This window comes from Propithecus coquereli, unplaced genomic scaffold (genome assembly GCF_000956105.1).
Source record: "Propithecus coquereli isolate 6110/MARCELLA unplaced genomic scaffold, Pcoq_1.0 Scaffold68, whole genome shotgun sequence".
Classification (NCBI taxonomy): Eukaryota; Metazoa; Chordata; class Mammalia; order Primates; family Indriidae; genus Propithecus; species Propithecus coquereli.
Genome location: NW_012152840.1, coordinates 3,356,764 through 3,368,288, shown reverse-complemented (window position 1 = coordinate 3,368,288; position 11,525 = coordinate 3,356,764).

Genomic DNA, 11,525 nt, shown 5'->3' with positions numbered 1-11,525 from the left:
CAAAAAAAAAAAAAACACTCCCCCAAAAAAAACCAGAAAGAAAAAATGAATGAAAAGGAATGAAGACTGCCCAAAGATTTAGAAAATTATCTCAGAAGACCAAATCTAATAATTGTTGGTGTTCGAGGGGGAGTTGAACAAGAGCAAAAGGAACAAAGCTTTTCCAAAGAAATAATAATAGAAAACGTTTAAAAACTTAAGAAAGATATAAATATTCAGGTACAGGAAGGTCTTAGAAGACCAAACAGATTCAACTCAAATAATATTACTCCAAGACAAGTAACAAACTGTCCAAGATCGAAGACAAAGAGAGGATCCTAAGAGCAGCAATAGAACAGAAACAAATAACATATAAAGGAGTTTCCACTCATTCAGCAAGAGACCTCTCAACAGAAACCGTGTAGAAGGGAATGTGATGACATTTTCAAAGTGTTGAAAGAAAAAAAAAATGCCATTCAAGAATATTATATCCAGCAAAATCATCCTTGAAATATGAAAGAGAGATAAAATCTTTCCTAGACAAACAAAAGCTGAGAGAATTCACCAGTCACTAAAAATTAGACCCATCTTGCAAGAAATGTTAAAGGGAGCTTTTCAGTCTGAAAGAGAAAAACACTATAACATGTAAAAAGAAAACATTTCAGGGTATAAAACCGACTGGTAAAATTAAGTATATGGCCAAACATAGAATACTCTAGTACCATAATTGTGGTTTGCACACTACTCATAACTCTAGTATGAAACCCAAAAGACAAACCCGCCCAAAATAATAGTAGCTACAGCAACCTGTTAAGAGAGAGGTAATATAAAAATATGTAAATTTAGACAACTAAAGTCAAAATGTGGAGGAGATGGAGTTAAAGCGTAGAATTTTTTGTGTGTTTTTTTTGCTCATGTTTGTGTCTATTATTTTATTTGTGATCTAAGAGAGATTGTAATCCCTTCAGTATAATTTGTTCTACCTATAAGAGGTTTTTGTAAGCCTCATGGTAACCACAGTGCAAAATTCTATAATAGATTCACTAAAAGTTAAAAGCAACAAATTAAAACATACTACCAGAGAAAATCACTTAACCACAAATGAAGACAGTAGGAAAGGACTAAAGGAAGAGAGGAGTCTCAAAACAACCAAAAAACAAATAATAAAATGGCAGTAGTATGTACTTATCAATAATAACACTAAATGTAAATAGTCTTAATTCTCCAATTAAAAGGCATAGACTGGCTGAATGAATAAAGAAACAAGACCCAACTATATGCTCCCTTCAGGAAACCCACTTCACCTATAAAGGTACACATAGACTGAAAGTGAAGAGTTGGAAAAAATGCTCAGATAAAAGAGATTACAAATCAAAGATCGTAAAAAAAGACAAAGAAGGTGACATTAGAATAACAATGGGCTCAATTCAGCAAGAGAATATAACAATTATAAATATTTATGCACCCAACACCAGAGTTCCCAAGGATATAAAGCAAATATTAAAAGATCTAAAGAAAGAGATAGATAGCAATACAATAATAGTAAGGGATATATTAACACCCCACTCTTGGTAACGTACAGATCATCCAGACAGAGAATCAACAAAGAGATAGAGGAATTTAATGACACATTAGATCCAATAGGCCTAACTGACATTACAGAACATTTTACTCAACTGCTGCAGAATACACATTCTTTCATAAGCACATGGAACATTTTCTAGAACAGATAATATTTTAGGCCATAAAACAAGACTAAGCAAATTAAAAAAATAGATCATTATCAAGTATCTTTTCTGACTACAATGGAATAAACCTAAAAATCAATAACAAGAAGAAACACAGAAAATATACAATCACATGGAAATTAATCAATATGCTTCTGAATGACCTATAAGTCAATGAAACAATTAAGAAGGAAATGTAAACATTTCTTGAAACAAATAAAAATGGAAAGACAATATACCACACTCTTTTTTTAAAAAAGTCACCTGAAGTAATCTGATATTAACCAATCTGCTTTATTTTTATTGTTGTTTCCTTGTCCCCATCTTACAAAAAAACAACTATTCTGCCATGCCCTGCACAGCACTTAGTCTATTTTATAGAACGAGGTGGCGTTTTATTCTAGAATAATAAAAGCCAATTAGATCTTTAAACTAAATTCGTTGCAATTTTGTTTTCTGAAAAAGGAAAACCAAGAAATATTCTAATGGAAAATTTAATTTGTAGTATCATTATATCCTAGTTTAAAGACCACAGAGTGCTCCTATCACATAGGATTGGTAACTCGGTTTGCAGAGTGTTTTGTATTTTTGTTTTCTTTCTTTTTTGTTTTTCTATTCTCAGTTGAATAGATTCTTTGTAAGAAGGTTTTAGTTGGGTCTTTTATTATCCAAATGATCCTAACAGGCCATCAACTGTCAAGTAATAGGCACAATCTATTTCCAGATTGATGAAGAAGGAGGAGCTCAGAGAAACCATTCATAAAGTTGTTTATGAACTTTTAGGTTGACCTTAACCTGTATATGCATAGATCTGGTTCTAATTAGCATACCAAAGATTTTGAGAAATGAGCTAATGAATAGGCCTTTGTGCAAGTCCCAGACTGACCACTGAGTGGTGTACATAAGAGACAAATCCAAATAGTACTAAGGCATTGGAAAGACTTTAAAAACTGAGCTAACAAGGAAACTATAGCCTACAGAAGATGGATAAAAATTCACAGCTTGAACTTTTGTTTTAGCAGGTAGATTGTCTACCAAAACAAAATTATCAACATTTCCCATGAGATTTAAACAAAACCCAGAGTTTTACAATAGTCAAAATGCCCAGGACTCAATCCAAATTACTCAGCATATGAAAAAAGATGAAAATGTCAACTTTGATGGAAAAATGCACTCAACAGATATCTATGATAAGATGAGTTACGTATTGGAATTGTCTGACAGAGATTTTAGAGCAGCTGTTATAAACTGCCCAAACATGAAATCATGAACATTGTTGAAAGAAATGGAAAAATAAAAAAGCTTTAACAAAGAAAAAGAAAATATGTATAAATGGAAATATATAATAATAAAAATAAAACACTGAGTGGATAAACTCAATAACAAAATGGAATTGACTGAGGAAAGAAAGAGCAATAGAAATTATCCATATGAAAAATAGATAGAAAAAAGATTAAAAATTCCATACATCTCTTCCAGAAAAGAGAAGAGGGGGAAACACTTCCCAACCCATATAATGAGTCCATTATTACCTAGTTACTAAAACCAGACAAAAAAAGTAAAGGAAACCAACAAATCCACAGACCAATATGCTTCATGAATTCTAATTTTAAAATTCTCAATTAAATATTGGTTCATGAAATTCACCAGTACATAAAAAGAATAATATACCTCTACAAAGTGGCTTTACCCTGAGGTGATTTGATATTTAAAACCGTCAACGTAATCCACATGATGAACAATCTAAAACATAAAATCTATACGATCCTATCAATTAATGCATAATAAGCATTTGGTAAAATACAAATTCTATAGTTAAAAATTTTCAGCAAACCAGAAATCGAGGAAAAAATTCTCAATTTGATTAGGATGCATTATAAAAATGCCACATTTAACATCAGACTTAATGGCGAAAGACTGAACGGTTTCCTCCTACGATCAGGATAAAATAATGATGCTCAGTCTCACCACCCCTATTCAACATTGTACTGGAGTTCCTAGTGCAATGGGGCAAGAAAAAGAAACAATGGACCTACAGAAAAGAAACAAAAAAATGAAACTGTTCCTCCTCACAGAGAATAAATTGTCTACATAGAAAATCTCAAGGAATCTACAAGTAAATCCAATGTATCATGGTCACAGGACACAAGTCAATACCTCAAAATCAATCATATTTCTGTATATTAGCAATGTACAATTGAAAACCAAAATTAGAAAAAAAAAACAATTGAAAATAGATCACCCTAAATGAAATATATAGATATAATTCTAACAAAAATGTATAGAGTCTATACTAAAAACTAAAAATGCTGACAAGAGAAATCATAAGACAACCAAGAAACATAGAGATATCTGTGTTCATGGATTGGAAGACTCATAATGGTAAATATGTAAATTTCTCCTAATTTATCCACAGATTTAACATAATACCAATTGAAATCTCAACAGGATTTTAAAAACTATATACACCAGAGGATTCACAAATTTATATAGAATAGCAAAGAGGATGACAAAAGACATTAGAATAACTAAACAACTGTGAAGAAGAGGAATATATTTGAGAAATAACAATACCTAACTTTCAGACTTTGTAAAAAGTTACAATAATTAGAATAGTGTGAGATTGGTGAAGGATTATATAGATAAATGAATGGAACAGAGTAAAGGCTTCAGAAATGGATCCAATAAGGCCAAGTGATTTTTGACAAAAGAGCAAAATCAATAAAATGGTGAAAGAATAACCTTTTCAACAAACATGCCAGAAAAACTATAGGTTAAAAATTTGAATCTTGATCTCACAACTTATAAAATATTAACTCAAGTGGATCATATATTTAAAACTATAACATTTTCAGAAGAAAACATAGAAGAAAATTTTTATAACCTGAAGTTAGGAAATAAGTTCTTAGACTTGATACCAAAAACAAAATTCACAAAATAAAATAATAATAAATTGGATTTCATCAAAATTAAAAATGTTTTCTTGAGAAAAGACAGTGTCAAAAAAAATGAAAAGAAAGACAAGCTACAGACAAGAGAAAATATTGGCAAATCACATATCTAAAAATATACTTCTGCTCATAATAGATAGATAATGATCTCTCTAAACTTAACATTTAGAAAACAATCCAATTGAAAATGATAAAGAATGCACATAGACTGTTTTCTCCAAAGAGGATATAAGGCTGGCATATAAGCACATAAAAGATGTTCAACATAATTCCATTAAGGAAATGCAAATACAAACCATAATGAATACTATTGCATACCTATTGGAATGACTAAAATATCAAATGTTGAGGAAGATGCAGAAGACCTAGAACTCTCATACATTGTAGTGCAAACACAAAATGATATACTGATTGTTATGGCTTGAATTGTGCCCACAACCAAAAAACTTGTACTTTGAATTCTAACCCTCAATATCTCCAAATGTGACCTTATTTGGAAACAGAGTCACTGCAAATATAATTAGTTAAGATAAGGCCATACTGGAGTAGAGTAGGTCCTTAATCCAATATGACTAGTTTCTTTATAAAAAGGGGAAATTTCAACATGAACACGCACACAGGGAGAACACTAGATGAACACTGAGGCAGAGATGAAGTGATGCATCTATAGGCCAAGGAACATCAAAGATGTCCTAGAAAACCACCAGAAGCTAGGAGAGAATTGTAGAACAGATTTACCCTCACAGCCTCAAAAGGAACAAACCCTACTGACACCTTGATCATGGACTTTTAGCCTCCAGAACTGTGAGAGAATAAATTTCTGTTGTCACACAGTTTGTGGCACTTTGTTGCAGCAGTCTTAGCAATCTAAAATATCAACCCTGGAAAATACTTTGGCAGTTTCTTTTAAAATTTCACATATACTTACTTTGCAATCTCACTCCTGGGTGTTTACCCTAGAGAAATAAAAAATGTATGCTCACACGAAAACTATATTTGACTGTTTATAGTAGTTCTATCCATAATTGCCAAAACCTGGAAAGAACCGAAGTGTCCTTCAGCAGATGAATGGATAAACACACATCCATATGATGGAATACTAAGGCAAAACAAAATAAACAAAAAGCAAACAAACAAAAAACCCATCACCCTTTAAAAAAACTCCTGACATAATTATTGACACACACAACTTGGTGAATAACAAAGTTTGAGTGAAAAAACCAGTGTCAACTGAAGAATGGCAAGGTTCATAAATTTGGAAAGGAGAACTTTATTTCTCATAAAGGGTCACAAGCCTACAGTGTGGCCATTTTGGGAGGCTGGGAAACATATCCTTGGGCAGAAACTTAGAAGGAAGGACAATGGGAACTGGAATTTATGATGAGCAAGGTGGCCAAATATACATATTTGATAAACTATAAGAGGAGTCATGAATATATATGAAAAGAGAAACATGTGCATGCACAATTGAGTTTTATGTCCCTTTATGGGTCCTATGTTCAAAAAATGGCAGCCTTAGCATGATTCAAGGATGGAGCTTTTGGCCCTCTGATGTCAAAAGATGAAGCAGAGGACACAAAATCCCCTCTGTGCAGCCTCATTAGACTGGTCAGAACCACTCCATGGTTAGTGTTCCCTTATCAAGAAGGAATGCTGGTCAGTTATCATATCAAAACCACAAAAAGGGAGGAGTGATCAGGAGATTGGTTTCTGTTTAGCTCTTAGAGAAGAAAGCCTGAAGGCTGTTAGCAAGGGAGAGGGTAAAAAGAGGTGTATCTGACTTCCCATTGCTGGGAACTCAGTTTTAAGGTTTCTTTAGGGTTCCCTTGGCCAAGAGAGGATCCACTGAGTCAGTTGGGGACCTTAGGATTTTATCATTATTTCTCACCAGTATGAAAATGTCACACTGTTTGACACCATCTATATGACATTCTTGGAAAGATAAAACTATAGTTGTTAGGTAGATAGCAAGGGATTCTGGGTCTCCTAGGGCCAAAAGTGGGTGTTGTGGCCCCCATCTTGGTCCCACTTCACCGTAATCTCCCAAGCGACTGCCATACCTGGGGAGAAGGGAAGATTCTATGAATTTGCCAATAATTTAGCACACCAGCCACAAAGAATACAGAGGACTCTCTAGCCCATGGGCAAAGCAGTACAGATACCACAGAGTCCAGATATAGACCTAGAAAAACCCGCATGTGTAGTAAAGCAACTCACAACTGTCCACAGTGGTTTCATGGTTAAGTCTGAGCCACTAGGGAGATACATATGCCACAGATAGCAACTGGACATGTCACAGCAAAGCAAGAGCAAAAGGAAGAGTCAAAAAGAGGTTGGTTATGGTCTGTGTCTTGTTTTATAGTGCCTGAATTGGGACCTCCCTAGTTCCAGATGTCACCATGGAACCACTTTGATTAGACAGTTGGGAGATGCATGTGGGTTGTTCTAGATCAATTTCCAGACTCTATGGTCTCTATGCAGCTTGCACCCTAAGTTCTGATTGGCAGATTCATGGGGTATTCCCTTCTCCCCCAGGTATGGCGGTAGCTCAGGGCAGAATTAAGGTGGGGCAGCTCCAAGATAGGGGCCTAGGGCCCACCCTTGTCCTTCTTCCCAGCTGGGGAATTGTACCAACACATGGCACAAACTTTCATCCCTAGAAGACCTGGAATCCCTTGCTAACTACCTGACAGCCAGAGCTCAAATCATTGAGACAGACCCACAAGGAAGATCTAAAGGATACATGGAATTGGGATAGAATAAATTTTCTTTACTTGGTAGCAATGCTCTTGGTGATCTAACTTCTACCTCCTTTCTAGTTGAAAATTTTATAAATCTTGAGTATCCCAAAAGGTACTCTCTCCTAGAACTATAGGTTTACTCATTTAATTATTATTTGAGAACTATATTAAATAAAATCCCCTTTTTAAAACAAATATTTTATAGTCACTTTTATCATGAGATGAAATTCTTAGATAATATAAGTACACACAATTTTAAAATAAATCAATAAAATCCCTTAATGGACACATGAAAAAGATATCAAAAGAAAAAAATGAAATGTATATTTTAATAAATCAATGCTGAAGCACAACCACACTCTACAAGATATGGTAAAACATATTTATGCTTATAAGTAAGGTTATATAAATATGACAGCTACAAATGCAGACTCATATACTCACATAAATGCTTTTACTGGAAGTAAAAATGCCATGAAAGTCTTTTCTGTTGGTGAATTTTTTTCCACATGATAAAAACTCAATAACCCAAGAAAATATTGTAACAGTCTTCCCTTGAATTACTTGATATTGACATTTATAGAAAATTAAATGAATATTAAAAGTATAGAAGATAAATTCTGTTTAATGGAATTAATGTTAGACTCAAAGATCTAGGAAAAGATGGGTGACTAGAGACATCAGTTGCCATATTGTCCTGGAGAGAGGGAAGGGTTTCAGATAGAGGAGAGGGGGAAATGGCAACAGCTTAGGTATAGTTTGGGGGTGAAAGAGCCAGAGCCTGCTGGAGACTTCATGAAAACAAATTGGGAAGTAGAATAATGAGAAACAAAGATATAGACAGAGATTAACCCTAGGGAAACTTGGAACCCAGTGAAGGCAGTAGGTGGGGGTTTTCTTTCTCCTTCCCACACACTTCCAGTGGTCAGAGGGCTGCTGAGCTGTTCAGGAGCTTTTATACCCTTCACAAGTCCAAATGCTGCTGCAACCACTGAATTGGGCTCCTCTTGAAAATAAAGCATCAGGCTTTCAGCCCCTTTGGGGGTCAGCCCCCATGGTCACAGCCATGAGCTGAGAGAGTGGATGCCATACTGCTCCTCCCCTCATACCACCCCTTTCTCTAGCCAAGGGAGCTCCAGCCCTTCAGTTTTCATATCACCTGTTCCCCCCACACACACAGTTCCCAATTCCTGCCCAGATTGTGGTGGGCTCCCCCAAAACTTGTGTGATTCCAGAGCTTGGACATTCCATGCAGGCTTCCTTCCAGGGAGAGAGACCAGAAGAACTGGAAGTGCCGTCTCTCTTCCATTCAGACTCTTCCCCCCATCCACTCCCACCCATACCCACTGCTGCCATACCCACTGCTGCTGCTATTGATCTAAGACTTTCAAAAGTGGCCCCCTGCACTCTGCTGGTGCTCCCTCCAGGCTGAATTTTCCACAGAGAGAGGGCCCACACCTTTCCCCTTGAGCACTTGAAATAGACCCACGGGTGCTTGGTCTGGGAGTTCCCTGCCTGCCAACACTCCCCAGAGATTCCTGCCAGTGAGATAGGCATGTGCTTGGATCCCATACCCCCAGGACTCAATGGGTTGCTTGGGGGATAAGAGGGGAGAATTGAGAGTTAAACTCAAGAGGCAGAAGGGCCCACATGGGCAGAGCAGACAAGAGAGTGCACTGTGGGTCTGAGCCACAGCAAACTGGTAGGGCACCCAACCACCCAAAAGGAAAACCACGCCTTCAGACTGGACAGTCCATGGGCTGTGTGGTTCCTGGTCTGAGATGCCATTGTTGGTAAGAGTGGCAAATTTGGAGGCCCTTTACAACCAGACACTGGTAAGAGTATCTAGAGGCAGGGGAATAGTAAGAGGGAAATAGTTACCCCCAATAGCCAATTGGTGAATTGCAGATGGTCCATTGTTCACAAGCAGACTTTCCAGTTTGGTGGGGTCACTTCAGCCCCCTTCCCAGTGGTCTTCCCCAGCAGCCTGGGAGCTTACTTTTGATCCTTGCTGGGACAGTTCCAGAATTTACATCTGCAGAGACTGAAGGCAGGCTTCCCTAACCTAGCCCTACCCAGCCTCACTTTTCCACTCACCTCTTCTGTGGTGGAGACTTTTCTGTATTTCTCTGGATCTTTTACACAATTCCCCCATACTAAATACCAGTATTGTCACATCTTAGGGAAGGGCAGTACTCTTAGGGAGGACTCCTTTCCCTGCAAGCCTATGTGGATCTGAATTGGGGTATACTACCTGACTGTCCTTCCCTACTCAGATGTTTTTATTGTGTTCCCAGAGTAGCTTGCACTCACCTATGTGGAAGCATTTATCACGCAAGCCATGTTCACTTATCAGCTTAGCTTCCTAAACTGGTTGTAGTTCCATACTAGGAATTAACATATTTTTCATTTTATATTCCTAGTCCCTAACACAGTGCCTACTTAGCTTATAATAAGCACTCAGTAAATGTTTGCTCAATTATTGGAAAATCAAACAAATGGAATCATTTAAAAAGCAATTTGATAGAGTTAAAGCTGGTCAGTTCCTCAGGCAGGAACTCCTCAGCTAACTCTTGTCAGGATGTGGTTCATCTTTATTGACAAAAAGTTAATTTTGTTTTTGTACCCAGCATTGGTGGAACTTGGGCAACATGTTCACACTGACCACGTTAAAAAACAAGCACAAAACAAAAATGCCACCTCATTTTAAACATAGAACAGATCGATTTATTTACAATAGAGAAGCCAACTTGGCTGTACATTCGTGTTCTCTGGACACGTCATTTTGTGCCTGCAGAGAAATCTACTGAGGAGGCCAGTTTCTCTATGGAGACAAAATCTGGGCAAAAGCAGTAAACGGTTTGAGCCTATGGGCTTTTGTCACGAAGGTCAGTTGTATAACCTGTTCTTTAAAGATAGATTAGTAAGAGGATTCACATTCCTTGGCCTACTCTATAGACACTGATTTCTTTTTTTAAAAAAATTATTCTATGCATAGTTTCTTCTTCTGTTACCACTATCCTTTAAGCTATCATCAGCTTTCTTTTTATTTCTGGAATATGGTATATTAATTAATAATATATTGTACACTTTTGAGGTATTGAAACTTTACACGTTGCAAGATAATTGCCCCAAATCAAGATCTGATATGTATGGGTTGTTTACCATTGAGTTGAAGGACACATTCCTAATAGCACTGATCTTATACTATCAAAGTTGTTTACTAAATCATGAAAAATAACTTGATCACTAATAGTATGTGAGATGCTCTAGTAAGTACTTTCATTTTCCTCTAACATTCCCTTTTAAGTCAACTTTGAGTCTTTTATTTTCTTACTCCTTACATGAAAATTATCAGCATATCCTAATTTTAACTTCAAACTAGATTCTGAATACAAATCACCTCTTTGAATACAACAATAACTGTTACTATGAATGTGTCATCTTCATTCAGCAGAAAGTTTGTCGTTATTTGTATTTGGCACGTGGATAGTACTGCTCTTTAAATTCCTTATTAGAATAGAAGGCTACATGTATTCTTTTGGGGAAAGGAAGGTTAAATTATACATTTTTGCTATTTTTGAAAAAAAAATTCTACCATGTTAGATAAAGAGTCAAAGCCTGGAAAGATAGGTTTAAGTGTGTATGTGTGTGCATGAGTATGTGTTCCTCTGTGTGTGTAGTGTAAGAAGAAAAGATTATAGGTTATACTTGAGCAGTTAGACTAAAATGCTCTTCCAAATGTTATTTTGAACATTTTTACTGTATCAGTTCAGAAAAATTAATGCTTATAAATGCTGGGAGCATAAATGAGAAAGAAAACCATTAGCTAAAGGCTATAATCTTAGCACACTGGAAGAAAATGATTTGGAGGATAAAAATGTTCAACACAGAACTTAAAAGATTTTAAAATGCTTCAAATCTCATTTAGAGTGCACGGACTTTGTGGATTCAGAGGCAAAAAATCCCAACCTGGTTTCTTTTCTTTTGCCTATCCCTTAAGTGATTCAAGCCTCCATATAACTTTGCAATCATCTCCCTCTATCTTGTATCCCAATTTCCTCTTTTAATTTTCTTCTTTTTTTAAAAAAAAAATTTTATTTCAGGATATTATGAGGGTACAAACA